The sequence below is a fragment of the Hyla sarda genome, chromosome 2, assembly GCF_029499605.1.
Source record: "Hyla sarda isolate aHylSar1 chromosome 2, aHylSar1.hap1, whole genome shotgun sequence".
Taxonomy (NCBI): Eukaryota; Metazoa; Chordata; class Amphibia; order Anura; family Hylidae; genus Hyla; species Hyla sarda.
In genome coordinates, this window is record NC_079190.1 from 339269472 (window position 1) to 339287245 (window position 17774).

Consider the following 17774-nt stretch of genomic DNA (forward strand, 5'->3'; position numbering starts at 1 on the left):
GCAGAAATGCTGTATATTTTCTGTAGTATTTCTTCACTGACAAATCCACACCAAATCATTTTTCCAAGTCTTCATAAAGCAATATGTTTCAAGGTATATACTTGACAGATAGCAAAGTCATGATGCAAACAGCCCCTTCTAAAAAGTATACCTTAAACTTATGCAAACATACAGAATTATGTTTGTATACATTCCCCATTCACTTTAATAGAAAAAAATGTATTTGTCAGGGACACTTTTTTTTGTATAGAACAAAAAGCATGGTAAATCTAAATGAAAATAAAAAAAAGAAAAGACAGAAAGGCAGCGCCTCATGCATTACCCTAGGTGCTATCAAGACCTTGGCTGGGGTCAATATTGTACAGATGCAGCAGACTGGGGCCAAGATGGCCTATCACCTCCAAAACGTAAAATTACGACAAATGGCCCTATAAAGGGGTACATTATCACAGTCATCATGGAGGGAGCTGCTAAAGCCTTCGAGGTCACAGCAAACAGGATAATGCATCACATTGGGATCAGCAGTGGGAAGGAGAGAAAAAAACACCTTGCACACATTCAGAGAAGAATCCCAGAATACTCCAAGTGTGGTTGAACACCAGTGGTGCTTCTTTATTTAGTAAAATATTAAAGTGCAATGATGCATTTGGAGGGTACTAGCCCTCTTCCTCAGATGCATGGTAGTCTACTCTTTTTGATCTTTTACCAAAAATATTTATAGACATAAACTGGCCAAATCTAGAACAAATGGATAAACTTTTTGCATACGTTTATAAATTGTATTTAAAGTGTACCTGTCATCACCTAGCCAAAAAAAAAAACACTGTAATCATACTTGGTAATGGTCTCTGATCATTTCCAGTCTTTTCTTCATTGTTTTGGTCTGCCCTGTTGCTTTAAGCATCCATTATCTCCTGTATGGGCTTCTGCTGTTCTCCTGAACTCTGTGGGCGTTCCCAGGCAGTGAAGATGCTTGCCCTCACTGCTATTAACTTCCTGTCGTTTACTTGTCAGGTTGACAGCAGCAGCCAATCAGCTGCCATCTCCTCTCTGTTCACCTTGGCAGTAGCTACAGAGTGGAGTGAGTATAGAAGCTCAATACACACACAGCTCAACCATATACACACTCATCTCTGTTACACACAGCTCAGCAATATACACTCAGTTGTACTACGCATACCTCAGCCATACACGCTCAGCTCTGCTACACACACAGCCCAGCCATATACACACTCAGCTCTACCACACGCCCATCTCAGTCATACACACTCAGCTCTGCTACACAAACATCTCAGCTGTATACACACTCAGCTTTACTACACACAGAGCTCAGCCATATGTTACACACACAGCTTTAGTAAGGGTAACAAAAAAACACAATACGGTTCTGTTGTGGTTGCATATCCATTGCGTTGCAGTTAGCCATTTGTAGTACTTTAGTACTTGCAATGATGCTGTGAACCTGCATTTTTTACTGCTTACCTTGCAGGTTTAATTAGTGGTACCTCGTTGCAGTACAGCTGCAATTTAAATAAAAAATATACTATGCCCCATATATAAATTAATGAATGCACTGTGCCCCATATATGAAATAATACACTATGCCCCATATATGAATTAACTAATATACTGTGCTCCAGTAATTTTTATTTTTTTTACTGCAATTTCATATGAAAATATTTTCTAAATAAAAGAAATACAAGATCCAAATATACATTAAGCATTAAGGTAACATATCTGAGGAATCCGGAAAGCAGGGCAGTCCGAATGGTCAATAGGCAATCATTCGCTTGGACAAAATGCAAATACAACCAAATATATCCACAAAGTATGTATACTCAGCGGCCGAAGCCATTGAAAAGCAATAAAGCCAGAGTAAAGAACAAATCAAAAAACAGAAGGCAACTCCAAATAGAAGCACAAAATGACAATACAAAGAACACAAAACATACAGAAAAAACACAATACATCAGACAACACACAGTAGTACAAAAGAGAAGGGGAGGAAACACAGGGAGAAAAGGGAGGTAGACGGCTCAGGGAGGCTGCTGATCAGTAAAACAATCCCACAGGTCCCAAATAGATAGGAACAACAGCACAGTATTGTTCAAAGAGGCAGTCGGAGACTCGGGGGATTGGATCTCACGGACTCAAGCCAACAACTCATTCTCAGACAGTGGGACGTCCGCTTCCAATGTTTAGCAATCAGTGTCTTGGCTGCCAAAACAATGTGTATAAAACAATTTAAACATTTTCTTGGTAAGGGCCCTATAAGACAAATGCAAGAGGGAAACCAGGGGGTCAAGGGGGACAGAGACCCCCAGAACAGAACACAAGAGGAGAGCCTCTATCCGCCAGTATCCCACTATAAGCGGACAGGACCAGAAAATGTGAAAAGTAGACCCAATCCCCACCCCGCAACGCCAGCACTGCGGAGGGATAGGAGGGTTCAGTCTGTTGAGGAGTTCAATAGTATGGTACCAACCTATAAGCAGTTTAAACCGTGTTTCTTTAATCCCTTAAGGACGCAGGGTTTTTCCGTTTTTGCATTTTCACTTTTTCCTCATCACCTTCTAAAAATCATAATGCTTTAAATTTTGCTCATAAAATTCCACCAATTCTACTTTGCAGTGACATTAGTCATTTTACCCAAAAATCCACGGCGAAACGGAAAAAAAATTAATTGTGCGACAAAATTGAAGAAAATATGTCATTTTGTAACTTTTGGGGGCTTCCGTTTCTACGCAGTGCATTTTTCGGTAAAAATAACACCTTATGTTTATTCTGTAGGTCCATACGGTTAAAATGATACCCTACTTATATAGGTTGGATATTGTCGTACTTCGGAAAAAAATCATAACTACATGCAGGAAAATGTATATGTTAAAAATTCTCATCTTCTGACCCCTATAACTTTTTTATTTTTCCGCGTACGAGCCGGTATGAGGGCACATTTCTTGCACCGTGTTGTGAAGTTTTTATCGGTACCATTTTTGTATTGATCTGACTTTTTGATCGCTTTTTATTCATTTTTTCATGATATAAAAAGTGACCAAAAAGACACTATTTTGGACTTTGGAATTTTTTTGCGCGCACGCCATTGACCGTGCGATTTAATTAACGATATATTTTTATAGTTTGGACATTTTCGCAAGCGGCAAAACCACATGTTTATTTTTATTTACACAGTTTTTTTTATGGGAAAAGGGGGGTGATTCAAACGTTTATTAGGGAAGGGGTTAAATGACCTTTGTTAACTTTTTTTTTTTCACTTCTTTTTTGCAGTACTATAGCTCCCATAGGTACCTGTAACACTGCACACACTGATCTCTTATGCTGATATTTGCAAAGCCATAGCTTTGCACGGATCAGTCAGATAGGAGCTCGATTGCTCAAGCCTGTAGCTCAGGCTTGGAGTAATCAATCGACGATCGGACGCCGCGGAGACAGGTAAGGAGACCTCCGGCTGCGTCCCAGCTGATCGGAACATCGCGATTTTATCGCGATGTCCCAATCAGCCCGACTGAGCTGCCGGGAAGAGTTTACTTTCGTTCTCAGACACGGCGGTCAACTTTGATCGCCGTGTCTGTAGGGTTAACAGCGCGCGGCACAACGATCGATGCCGCTGTTAGCCCAGGGTCCCGGCTATGATTAGCAGCCGGAACCGACCCAGTGGGATGCGGGGTCACGGCGTGACCCCGTTTTGAACACCGGGATCGGGCGTTGGGCATACAGGTACGCCCTACGTCCTTAAGGAGTTAAAAGCCGTACAAAGCGAGGCCTTAGAGGCTCTCTCCCAAATCACCTGCCACTGGAGGATAGTAATACTGGTATTCAGAGCCTCCTCCCAGTGGCCCATGTAGCAATGTGCAGGGTCAGTACCATCCAAAGGAGAGTTGAGAATGGAACAAATGTCACGCACCTGGATGTAGGCTGTCACGAAGCTGGAAGTGGATCCTCCACCTGTGTGGCAGATGACTCGGACCGTATCAAGGAGTGGAGTCTAAGGTGCCGCTGGTTTTCACCAGAGCCCGCCGCAAGGCAGGATGGGCTTGCTGCGGCATGCGACACCCAGGTCGCTACCCCGACACCGCTCGACCACACAGGTAACTGGGCAAGGTGAGGTACCGAAGGATGAGGCTGTAGCATAGTCAAACGTAGCAGAAGGTCAAGGCAGGAGGCAAAGGTTGGTAGTCAAAAAACATAGCAGGAAGGTCTGGATACACGGGAATGGCAAAACAGGCAATGGGAACACTTTCTTTCAGGCAAATGGCATTGAAGATCCAGCAGAGAAGTATGGGAGGTGCAGGGACTGAGAGAGTAGTGTCAGGTGGTACACATAATTATGGGCGTACTGGCCCTTTTAATTTCAGAGCTCCAACACACGCATGCCCTAGGAGATGGGGACACTCGCGCCGGAGCGGAGACACAGTGGGAAAGGTGGCAGAGGAGCGTGGTAAGTGACGGGCCCGGATTCGCATGCGGACGCGTCCCACTGTTACGCCGAGCGCTCCGGGTCCCTGCTCCTCCCCGGAGCGCTCGCGCCGTTCTCCTCTCTGCAGCACCCCGGTCAGACCTGCTGACCGGGAGCGCTGCACTGACATTCACGACGAGGATGCGATTCGTACAGCGGGACGCGCCCGCTCGCGAATCGCATCCCAAGCCACTTACCTGTCCCGGTCCCCGGCTGTCACGTTCTGGCGCGCGCGGCTCCGCTCTCTAGGGTGCGCGCGCGCCAGCTCTCTAACATTTAAAGGGCCAGTGCACCAATGATTGGTGCCTGGCCCAATCAGTCTAATTAGCCTCCACCTGCTCCCTGCTCATATAACCTCACTTCCCCTTCACTGCTTTGCCGGATCTTGTTGCCTTGTGCCAGAGAAAGCGTTTAGTGTATGTCCCAAGCCTGTGTTCCAGACCTTCTGCTGTTGCCCCTGACTACGACCCTTGCTGCCTGCCCTGACCTTCTGCTACGTCCGACCTTGCTCTTGCCTTGTCCTTTTGTACCGCGCCTATCTCAGCAGTCAGAGAGGTTGAGCCGTTACCGGTGGATACGACCTGGTTGCTACCGCCGCAGCAAGACCATCCCGCTTTGCGGCGGGCTCTGGTGAATACCAGTAGCAACTTAGAACCGGTCCACCGGTACGGTCCACGCCAATCCCTCTCTGACACAGAGGATCCACCTCCAGCCAGCCGAATCATAACACCCGTGATGCGAATCAAGGCCCCGCCGGAAGCAGGGACAATGCGCTCGCGGCCGACATTTGCGGCCGGAGCGTAAGCTGTAACAATAAATAGCAGAAAGGAGACCCTTCGCCTTCAGTCCCTAACGGCATAATTGATCAAAGCCCGTAGGCAGAAAGACAACCGTAGAACCCAGGGTAGAGGACATATAATGACTAAGCTGGAACGGCTCGGAGGAGGGAAGACCATTCCTGGACACCAATTGATCAAACGGTAGAAGAGCACGAGAACAAAAATGCTCTACATCTGTCCAACAAAAGAGCCCCCTAGTGCCCCATTCACTCACCATACCAGAGGTCAGGCCAGACAAGAAATCAGGATGGTACAAAAAGGACCGCATAGGGCAGTGGTCTTCAACCTGCGGACCTCCAGATGTTGCAAAACTACAACGGCTGTCCGAGCATGCTGGGAGTTGTAGTTTTGCAACATCTGGAGGTCCGCAGGTTGAAAAACACTGGCATAGGGGAAGACAAGGACATTAGTTTAACCCCTTAAGGACTGAGCCCTTGTTCACCTTAAAGGGGTTGTGCACTGCCCTGACTTTCGGAGCTCCGCTCACAGCGTCCGGAAGTTCATTACTCCGAACGCTGTGTGCGGGCTTCCGTGTTCGCGGCCGCCGGGCGTGACATCACGCCCGGCCCCTCGTGACGTCTCGACCGCCCCCTCGTGACGTCACGCCCGCCCCCTCTACCAAAGTCTAAAGTCTTCCCATAGACTTTCGTTGAGGGGGCGGGCGAGACGTCACGAGGGGCCGGGCGTGACGTCACGCCCGGCGGCCGCGAACACGGAAGCCCGCACACAGCGTTCAGAGTAATTAACTTCCGGACGCTGTGAGCGGAGTTCCGAAAGTCAGGGCAGCGCACAACCCCTTTAAGGACTGAGCCCTTTTTTGCAACTTTGAAGCTCTCTGCTTGTAAGGAAAATGGATATTCCAAATAAATGATATATTTATTCAAATATACAATATTGCTCCTACAAAAAATGGTAGACTCCAAAGTGCTATAAAACAATTTAATCTTTATTGTGACATAAATCCAAGAAGACATATAATTAAAACACATACAACAGCACAGAACATGACAACAAGAAGAAGTGCCAACAGGGAATGACTGGATAGACTAGTTGGAGAAAACACATTTTTCTCTACTGAGAAAAAAAGTCCAAAAAGGGCTAGTACATAAAAAGGTGACAAATCTCACAAAAAGCAGCAATATGGTTATCAGCGGTGATGGGGGCTATATTATCAAAAAAGTGCTTTAGTGCAAAGGCTTTTTCCTGAGATAGGTAAATAAAAGTACAGTACATAAGTAAATATTGCACTCAAGGTATATAGCACCACAGTCAGGTAACAAGAATACAGTAAAAACACTGCTATCAAATGCTGTTTTAATCAATGTAGGAAAGTACTTGGACATTAGATAAAGAGTAAGTATTCTGATCCATCATATACACATTACTAGATTAAACTTGAAGCAGTGCCCAATACATAAATAAATCATATGCAAAAATATGAGATAAAATTAAAATATAAAAACTATATAGAAGTAAAGCCCGTCATAGATAAATGTCAGACTAGTATAGGAAAATGTTAAATAATATATGCAGATGACTGTAAATGGTGAAAATTAGACTATATAAGTGTATAGAAGTCTGTGAATAGATATAAACGTGTCCCAAGGGCCCAGTCTGAAAATGAATGTGAATAAGTAAGTGTATCACGCGTGTAATGTATGTCACCTCCCATCCAAATATACCGGGAGGTAAATAAAGAAGTGAGTATATACAGTGTAAACACAAAATATGTGCACAAGATACGTGCTACTCTATACAAGTGTGACCATATTATGCATGTGAATAAAATAAAAAAACACAGTTAAAAATAGTGTAATGTCGGAATGGGTATACCCATAATAAATATACTGTCCAAGTGCCAATCCCTCCCCTCCAAAAGGAAGACATGGTAACAAGTGAACCATACAAACAGTGGAAAGGGTAAAAAAAAGTGTGTACAAACAGTGAACCCACCACCCACAGGTCTCAAAAAGCCAAATGGCCCTTGTGATAAAGAGGCACCAAAAGACAAAATCAGGATACTGATATATATATATATATATATATATATATATATATATATGTATATATATATATATAAAAAACAAAAATCACATTGATGATAATACATAAAAATCCCCTATAAGATGGGGCACTACTCCAAAAAGGTACAGAAAATACATAAGCACACATTATATGGTGCAAAAGTCCATGTCCGCTGGTCTGAAGACATATGTGAAAATTAGTAAGGAAAACATCAGATCAAAATGTCTTTCAATTCCCGTCTCAGCTAGTTCTTAGATAGATATCCCTAGAAGAATACAAAAAATATACAAAAAGTTTCTTGAAAATTTTGCATTTTTCTAACTTTAAAACTCTCTGCTTGTAAGGAAAATGAATATTCCAAATAAATTATATATTGATTCACATATACAATATGTCAACTTTATGTTGGCATCATAAAGTTGACATGTTTTTACTTTTGGAAGACATCAGAGGGCTTCAAAGTTCAGTAGCAATTTTCCAATTTTTCAAGAAAATTTCAAAATCTGAATTTTTCAGGGACCAGTTCAGTTTTGAAGTGGATTTTGAGGGGCTTTATGGTTAGAAATACCCCACAAATTACCCCATTATAAAAACTGCACCCCTCAAAGTATTCAAAATGACTTTCAGAAAATGTGTTAACCCTTTAGGTGTTTCATAGCAGCAAAGTGAAGGAGAAAATTCTAAATCTTCATTTTTTACACTCGCATGCTCTTGCAGAGCCATTTTTTTTAAATTTTTGCAAGGCGTAAAAGGAGAGAAATCCCCCCCCCCAAAAAAAATTTGTAACCCCATTTCTCTTGAGTAAGGAAATACCTCACATGTGGATGTAAAGTGCTCCTTGGGTGAAAAATTTAGGGTAACACCAGCATTTTAGTAAAAAATAATTTTTTCTTCATTTTCCCATCCAACTTTATCGAAAATTTTTCAATCACTTGTGGGGTGTTAAGGCTCATTATACCCCTCGTTATGTTCCGTGAGGGATGTAGTTTACAAAATGGGGTCACATGTGGGTATTTATTTTTTTGCGTTTATGTCAGAACCGCTGTAAAATCAGACACTCCTGTGCAAATCACCAATTTAGGCCTCAAATGTACATAGAGCGCTGTCACTCTTGAGCCTTGTTGTGCCTCCGCAGAGCATTTTACGCCCACATATTTCCGTACCCAGGAGAAATTGCGTTACACATTTTGGGGGTCTTTTTTTCCTTTGACCTCTTATGAAAATAAAAAGTATGGGGCAACACCAGCATGTTAGTGAAAGGGTGTAAGGGGGTGTATATGTAGTGTTGTACCCTTTATTATGTGTTATTGCAGTGTAGTGTAGTGTTTTTAGGGTACATTTGCACAGGTGGGGGGTTTACGTTGAGTTTTCTAGGAGTTTGAGATGCGGCGGAAAATTTGCCGTAGCTCAAACTTGAAGCAGGAAACTCACTGTAAACCCGCCCGTGTGAATGTACCCTGTACATTCACATGGGTGGGGGCAAACCTCCAGCTGTTGCAAAACTATGACTCCCAGCATGCACTGACAGACCGTGCATGATGGGAGTTGTACTTTTGCAACAGCTGGAGGCACACTGGTTGGAAAACCTTCAGTTAGGTTCTGTTACCTAACTCAGTATTTTCCAACCAGTGTGCCTCCAGCTGTTGCAAAACTACAATTCCCAGCATGTATTTATCAACCCATCCATAGCTTCTCAAGCTCCATCTATCGACTATATGCATGATAAGAGGACCAAGCAGCCAGATGACGCAGATGGGCGGCCCAATAATACTTTGCCACATCTGGCACAGCCAGACCCCAAAGGACCTACCCGCCATCATAACAGACATTGGCAAATTATGTCGTCTAGCGTCCCATGTAAAGCGAAAGATAGCAGATTGAAGGGAGCGAATAGCAGAGAGAGGGACCTGCACCAGAAGCATCTAAAAAATATATAACCATTTAGGGAGGACAGTAAAACGATATATATTGGGACTGCCGCTTCCCAAGAAGAACCCAAAACATTCCAAAACAGAGAAGGAAAATTAGCAGGCAGAATACAGGGAAGCAAAGGAGGAGTCAAGAAAACCCCAAGATATTTAAGGGCAGAGGGAGATCAATTAAAAGAAAAGTCAGTCTGAAGAAGAGAGGACAGAGAAGGAGGGAGATTCAAAGGCCTCCCCTCAGTCTTGGAAAGATTAACCTTCTACCGCAAAATCACCCCATAGGAGTGCAAAATCCGATACAGGGCAGGGAGGGAGAGGACGTGTGAGGGTCAGGAGGACATCGTCCGCAAACAAACAGATCTTAAAGTCCCGATCATGTAACTGGACCCCAGAGACATCCGGGACCTCCCGGACCAGAGCAGCCAAAGGGTCAATACAAAGAGCAAAGATCAAGGGAGACAACAGACATCCCTGTCGAGTTCCATTATATACAGTAAGGGAAAACTCGGAGAAGTGCCCCAGCAATTTTAGCAATTTGTGCTACAGTAGCTTCTTTTTGTGGAATCAGTCCTGACGGCTATTTTTTTCTCACCACATTCATTGGTCAAATCCATCACCCTGTCGCTGGTTCACTGGGTGTCCTTCCTTGGATCACTCTTGGTAGCTACTAACCACTGCATACTTGGAACACTCCACAAGATCTGCTGTTTTAGAGATGTTCTGACCAATCCAGCCACAACCATTTGGCCCAAGTTACTTGGAACCTTACATCTGACCATTTTTCCTGCCTTAAAGGGGTTCTCCGGTGCTTACACATCTTATCCCCTATCCAAAGGATAAGGGATAAGATGTCTGATCGTGGGAGTCCTGCCGCTGGGGACCCCCGTGATCTTGCACTCGGCACCCCGTTTGTAATCAGTCCCTGGAGCGCGTTCGCTCCGGGTCTAATTACCGGCGACCACAGGGCCGGCGGCGTGTGACGTCACGCCTCCGCCCCTGTATGACGTCACGCTTCCGCCCCTGTATGACGTCACGCTCCACCCCTCAATGCAAGCCTACGGGAGGGGGCATGATAGCTGTCACACCCCCTCCCGTAGGCTTGCATTGAGGGGCAGAACGTGGCGTCACACGCCACCGGCCCTGTGGTCGCCGGTAATCAGACCCGGAGCGAACATATAATGTGTATATGCGTTGTTTTACTTTTTATTATGTGTAGGTGTAGTGTAGTGTTTTTAGGGTACATTCACACGGGCGGGTTTACAGTGAGTTTCTTGCTGGGAGTTTGAGCTGTGGAGGAAAATTTGTTGCATCTCAAACTTGCAGCAGAAAACTCGCTGTAAACCCGCCCGTGTGAATGTACCCTGTACATTCACATGGGGGGGGCAAACCTCCAGCTGTTGCAAAACTGCAACTCCCAGCATGCACTGACAGACCATACATGCGGGGAGTTGTAGTTATGCAACAGCTGTGTAACACTCACGTTTCTGAAGACAGGAACTCCGGTGTATGTGGATCCGCTGGACCTGTGTGGCAGATGACTCAGACCGTGCCAGGGAGCGGAGTCTAGGGTGCCGCTGGTCTTCACCAGAGCCCGCCGCAAAGCAGGATGGGCTTGCTGCTGCAGACGACACCCAGGTCGCAACCCCCGGCAACGGCTCGACCACAAGGCGGCTGAAGAGATGCGAAGCACAGAAGGGATGAGACAGCTCGTAGTCAGGTTAGCTGTAGGTCAGGGCAGGTGGCACAGTAGCGTAGTCGAGCAGTAGCAGAAGTTCAGTAGGCAGGCGGCAGAGAAGCAAGGTCAAGGTCACAAGAGCAGGAGATCTGGTACACGGCAAGGCAATACAAAGGAACGCTTTCTCTAGGGCACAAGGCAACAAAGATCCGGCAGAGAACTGAGGAGGGTGGAGGAATTTATCAACAAGACACAGGTGGTTATACTAATGAGCGTACTGGCCCTTTAAATCTTAAAGCTCCGGCGCGCGCGCGCCCTAAGGGACGGGGACACTCGCGCCGGAGCAGAGAGACGGAAGCAGAGGCAGGGGAAACACCCGAAGAGTGACAGACTGGGGCTCGCATGCGGGTGCGTCCCGCAATGCGAGTCCTAGCCCCGTCGGCAGCAGAAGGTAAGGGGACCATGCGCTCACGGCCAGCGTGTGAGGCAGGAGCGCATAGCGTAACAAGCTGGAGGCACATTGGTTGCGAAACACAGAGTTGGTTACTTAACTCAGTGTTTCGCAACCAGTGTGCCTCCAGCTTTTGCAAAACTAGAACTCCCAGCATGTACAGTCTCTCACTGCATGCTGGGAGTTGTATTTTTTGCAACAGCTGGAGGCACACTTACATAGTTACATAGTTAGTACGGTTGAAAAAAGACATACGTCCATCAAGTTCAACCAGGGAATTGAAGGGTAGGGGTGTGGCGCGATATTGGAGAAGGGATGGCATTTTATATTTCTTCACACTGGTTGCAAAACACTGAGTTAGGTAACAAACATTGACAGTCGAAGAGCATGCCGAGAGTTGTAGTTTTGCAACAGCTGGAGGCACACTGCTACAACTCCCTGCATGCCTTTTGGTAGTCTGTGCATGTTGGGAGTTGTAGTTATGCAACTGCTGGAAGCACACTTTTTCATAGAAAAAATGTGCCCCCAGCTGTTGCATAACTACAACCCCCAGCATGCACAGACTAGCAAAAGGCATGCTGGGAGTTGTAGTTGGAACTCCAGCTGTTGCAAAACTACAACTCCCGGCATGCCCTTTGGCTTTGCATGCTGAGAATTGTTTCTAAGCAACAGCAGGAGGTAATCAGGCCTCACCTCCTACTGTATCCTGCCGCCGGGACCGCCGCCGCTGCTGCCACCGATCCTGCGGCTCCTGTCGCCGCAACCGCACCAGTGGGGACCCCCACTGGACAAGGGAGAGGCAGGAGACCCCCGCCGGCCCGATCGCCGCCATGATTGCCATCCTGATCACCGCCCAGTCGTGATTGGTCGGTCATTCCGACCAATCAATCATGTGATCGTGAGGCGGCACCCATGCCACTTCACTCCTGCTGGGTAAGGGGGAATGGGGCTGTCTCGGACAGCCCCATTCACCCTTTTTTTCCTGGTCACCAGAGACCCAATTGACCCGGAATTGCCGCAAATCGCTGGTCTGAATTGATGGGTATCAGGACCCCCCCAGGGGTTTGCAGGGTCCCTCAGTCCTTAAGGACTTTAAAACGGGGGCATAAGGATACTCCCGGCGTCCTTAAGAGGTTAAGAACTGACTTTTTTCTTGCTGTATAATCTATCTCACCTAATATAGCTCACCAGGGCTCAAGTCCTGCAGGAACTCGTGGGAACTGAGTTCCTGCACTTTTTCCACAGCAGGGACACTGTTCCCATTAGCAGGAGTCCCTTGACTAACCCTTGAGTGGAAATCTTGGGTGAGTTCCCACACTTCTTTTCCCAACACTTGACCCCTGTAGCTCACCCCTTGACTGGTGCCATTAACCAGCTCCAGTACTCAGCTAACCCGAACAAGTGCTAGCACCCCCACTCCTGGGGGGGGCCCACATGGTTGTCAGGTGCTTTACTGCGCTTTTAACTGTAACTGCATTCTATGAAGCTCTTAAAGGGGTACTCTGCTGCACACATCTTATCCCATATCCAAAGAATAGGGGATATGATGTTAGATTGTGAGGTTCCGCCGCTGGGGACCCCCGCGATCTCTAGGCTGGCACCCCCGTCATTCGGGACACAGAACGAACTACACTCCGTGCCCAATGACTGGCAATGCAGGCCGCCACGCCCCCTCCATTCAAGTCTATGGGAGGAGGCATGATGGCTCTGTACTAGCCATCACGACCCCTCCCATAGACATGAATGGACGGGGCGTGGTGTGACGAATGCAGAAGCTGCAGCTGCCGGCCCAGAGATCGCGGGGGTCCCAATCGGTGGGGCCCCTGTGATTGAACATCTTATCCCCTATCCTTTGGATAGGGGATAGGATGTGTGCAGCAGAGTACCCCTTTAAATTGAAGCGCAGCACTCAGCTGGACAGAGCAAAAAGATCATTGGCTCCCCACTGTCAATTACTGTAATAGCTTCAGGCGGCATTATCCCGATGGTCACAAAAGTCACCGTAAGACAAAAGAATGAGGTGAAAGGACAGAGACGCTGTTGGACTAATCAGGAGCCAATTATCAAAAGGGAAGGAAAGGTGAGTATGGTGTTTTCTATTTTCTTATAACATGTTTTAATGAGTTCTTCAGTGTTATAATTGAAAGAAAGAGGAAAACAAAGTAACAAAACAAGGTGCTAGGCATAGCACAGTAAAACTGAAACTAAAACAGGAGCACTAAGACTCAGCAACCAAAAATAAACAGAGAAGTGCGCAATGTCCAAAGTCCTGAGGAGCAAACAAGTGGCGCAATATCGTCGGCACCAGCACAGTTAGATGTACGACAGTTTAATCCCAATATCTGAAAGGGAAAGGTTAAGACTTCTGACATATCAAAATTTTATGCAATATAAAGGTTATACAATAGAATGTAATGGCCCTTGAATGCATGTTATGTAGGAAGTCTCAGAGCCTTCAATGTGTCCCCGAGGTCACCGAAGCAATATATAGTAGTATAATGTGAGACAATAAACACCAGCCATTTGTTAAATAATTTTTATGTGGGATTTTGTATCTTTGTATCTTTCAGTATCTATTCTATCACTCCGACAGAGCAATGAGGCATATAAACATCTCAGCATCACTAAAAGAACAATGGGGACTATTTTAGGCACTTTGGGGAGCTCTGGTTGTCCTGCAAATCCCCAGGTATCACAAATATTGACCATCGTCAATATATTTAAAAGTACAGGCAAGTCTAACCTCCATGCCACATACTAGACAAATGGGTAGTACATTAAGGACAGGCAGTGATCCTGCCTGGGAAGTCATGGGTGGGGAATATGTTGAAACAATAAAGTGCCTTATGTGCCGATTATTCAACAACAGACAAAATGGCAGCTACGCAAAATACACTCAGAGATATTACATGGGATTGAAGTGGTCTAGGAAGACAATAGAGTAATCAGAAAAACCTTAAAGAAGATGTCCAGTGCAAAGAAATGTACCCCTATCCGCAGGACCCTTGGGGGGGCCCCGCCTCAAGCGCTGCTAGAGTGTGTTTCTTATCCAGCATGTCAGCAGGTCAAAAGACACCCCTCCATTCATCTCTATGGGATAGGCGGAGACATAGGAACACTGTGTCTCCGCCGCGAATGGGAGATTGTGGATGTTCCCAGCAGTTGGACCCCCACGATCATACATTTATCCCCTATCCTGCGGATAGAGGATACATTTGTTATCATTTGACAACTTATTTGAAAAAAAAAAACTGTCCAAGGGCCGAATATAGGAGAGATATGGTCGCTTTACATGGTATGGTGTTGTTTCTTTGTTTATCTTGATTTAAAGGGGGAGAGGTAATTAACTATAGGGGGCTTCTGATTATTTGTGTCGGGAAATTGAAAAGAAAACCAAAATTTTCATTTTTACAAATTTTTTTTAATTAACTTTTTCTTTACTATTTTTTGTACACTTTTATAGCCCCCATAGGGGACTATTTATAGCCATCATTAGATTGCTAAAACTGTTCAGTGCTATACTTAGGCATAGCACTGATCAGTTTTATCGGCGATCTTCTTCTCTGGTTTGCTCGATGTCAGACCAGAGAAGAAGACCCTGGGATGACGGCCGGAGCATGTAAGGGGACCTCTAGCCGCCATCTTGGATGATCAGACCCCTGCGTCCATGCCACGGCCAGTCCAATCATCCATTAGAATGCCCGCATTGCTGCAGATGTCTTGATCTGTATTGCTGATGTCCGCCATTACCAGTGGGTCATTGGCTTTTCAGGTGCTTGCGTCATATTCAGGACATAAATATAAGTCCTGGTGTGCTAAGTCCCAGCGCACCAGGCCCCTTATGTAAATAGTTTAGCACAAAGCTCATAAGGCATATTTGACTGTTGAGTATGTCTACAGTTGGCAGAGGGCCTGTGTTATTTATGGGGCCCTGATAGGTTAATAGATCCATACCGTAGACACTCTTTATCTAGCCCTGGGCAAAAGCTGCAGCAAAGTAAGGCTATATCAATGGACAGGGCATAGGGAAAGATTTTGCATGGCGCACTAGGGTGGCTTGTTTATTTCCACTTTGTCTCTGAGAACTGTGAAAGCTATGCATTCTGGGAATTGTAGTCCTGAGTAACTGCTCAACCAGGAAGAACAGCACTAAGACCAGTAAAACAAATTGCGTTTGGCAAAAAAAAATTCTAGCATTTTTGCTGAATTTTTTTTCACCCAAAAAAAAACATTAGAAAAACTGCTGCTTTTTTCCCCTGCATTCTGGCAGTTTTGTGGCATTTTTGCTGATGTGTGGTAACAGCCAGTCTTCAGGGTATAACTCCATTGGTTATTTGCAGGGTTCCTGGACCACAGAGTGTAAGGAGGTAAGTAGTGATGCATAGCATCACTACCTACCTCCTCCGCGTTTATAGTATACAGCGGTGCATATCGCTCCAATGTATACAATACAGAATCAGGGACTCCTATCACTATACTGACAGGCGTCCCCCTCCTAGTGGGGCGGGCTGAGCTGTACCTGCACAGCTGATGCTGAGCAGAAGATATGCACTGTATTTCTCCTGAGCTAATAAAAACTTTTTTTGTGTGGGATCTGACAGGTGAATGGTAGGAACTAGGCACATGAAGAAGGGAAATTTTGAAATTTAGTGTGGCGTCAGGGTGTGAGGTACAGGGTAGATGTAAGTAACCCCTTCTTGTGGTGATGCCAGTGCGTGGTTTAGCTTTAACCACCCGAAGGTAATACCGATGGTCCATGGCTAGGCGCGGGGGCAATGAAGACATACCGACGCCAAGTAACGGACAGTGGTAGCTTTACTGAGGGTAGACAGATGACACAGTCTATGCAGTACAGCCAATATCCCAAGAAGGTGACCAGTGACAAGGGGGACCTCGCAGGCTTGCTGGGACTTGCAGTAGTTAGACAGACTTTGGTGCAGGCCACGGTGATTATGAGGTGGACTTGACTAACTTGATGACTGACAATTAGATGACTTTGGTTTACGTGCAATTGACAGGTGGCTGCAGACTTTAGGCTTGAGGCCTCCAATGCTCCAGACACACACACACTGAGACGACTTGACTGCACTGGACCTCAGGAACTAAGAGCATGGAAAGAGAAGGATTGCAGACCCTCCCCTGGTTATATAGGGGGGCTGTGCAAGGAGCCCATATGTCACTTGGGGGGGTCAACTGGTCACTGGATCCTCCTGGGTGACAATCATGTGATCCAAACATTAATCCCTTAACCCCTTAAGGACCGGAGGTTTTTCCGTTTTTGCATTTTCGTTTTTTGCTCCTTGCCTTTAAAAAATCATAACTCTTTCAAATTTACACCTAAAAATCCATATGATGGCTTATTTTTTGCGCCACCAATTCTACTTTGTAATGACGTCAGTCATTTTGCCCAAAAATCTATGGTGAAGCGGGAAAAAAAATCATTGTGCGACAAAATTGAAAAAAAAAACGCTGTTTTGTAACTTTTGGGGGCTTCCGTTTCTACGTAGTACATTTTTCGGTAAAAATGACACCTGATATGTATTCTGTAGGTCCATACGATTAAAATGATACCCTACTTATATAGGTTTGATTTTGTCGGACTTCTGTAAAAAATCATAACTACATGCAGGAAAATTAATACGTTTAAAATTGTCATCTTCTGACCCCTATAACTTTTTTATTTTTCCGTGTATGGGGCGGTATGAGGGCTCATTTTTTGCGCCGTGATCTGAAGTTTTTAACGGTACCATTTTTGCATTGATAGGACTTATTGATCACTTTTTATTCATTTTTAAATGATATAAAAAGTGACCAAAAATTCACTATTTTGGACTTTGGAATTTTTTTGCGCGCACGCCATTGACCGAGCGGTTTAATTAATGATATATTTTTATAATTCGGACATTTCCGCACGCGGTGATACCACATATGTTTATTTTAATTTTTATTTACACTGTGTTTTTTTTTTATTGGAAAAGGGGGGTGATTCAAACTTTTAATAGGGGAGGAGTTAAATGATCTTTATTCACTTTTTTTTTTCACTTTTTTTGTGCAGTGTTATAGGTCCCATAGGGACCTATAACACTGCACACACTGATCTTCTATGCTGATCACTGGTTTCTCATAAGAAACCAGTGATCAGCGATTCTGCCGCATGACTGCTCATGCCTGGATCTCAGGCACTGAGCAGTCATTCGGCGATCGGACAGCGAGGAGGCAGGAAGGGGCCCTCCCGCTGTCCTGTCAGCTGTTCGGGATGCCGCGATTAGCCGCGGCTATCCCGAACAGCCCGACTGAGCTAGCCGGGAACTTTCACTTTCACTTTTAGCCGCGCGGCTCAGCTTTGAGCGCGCGGCTAAAGGGTTAATAGCGCGCGGCGCCGCGA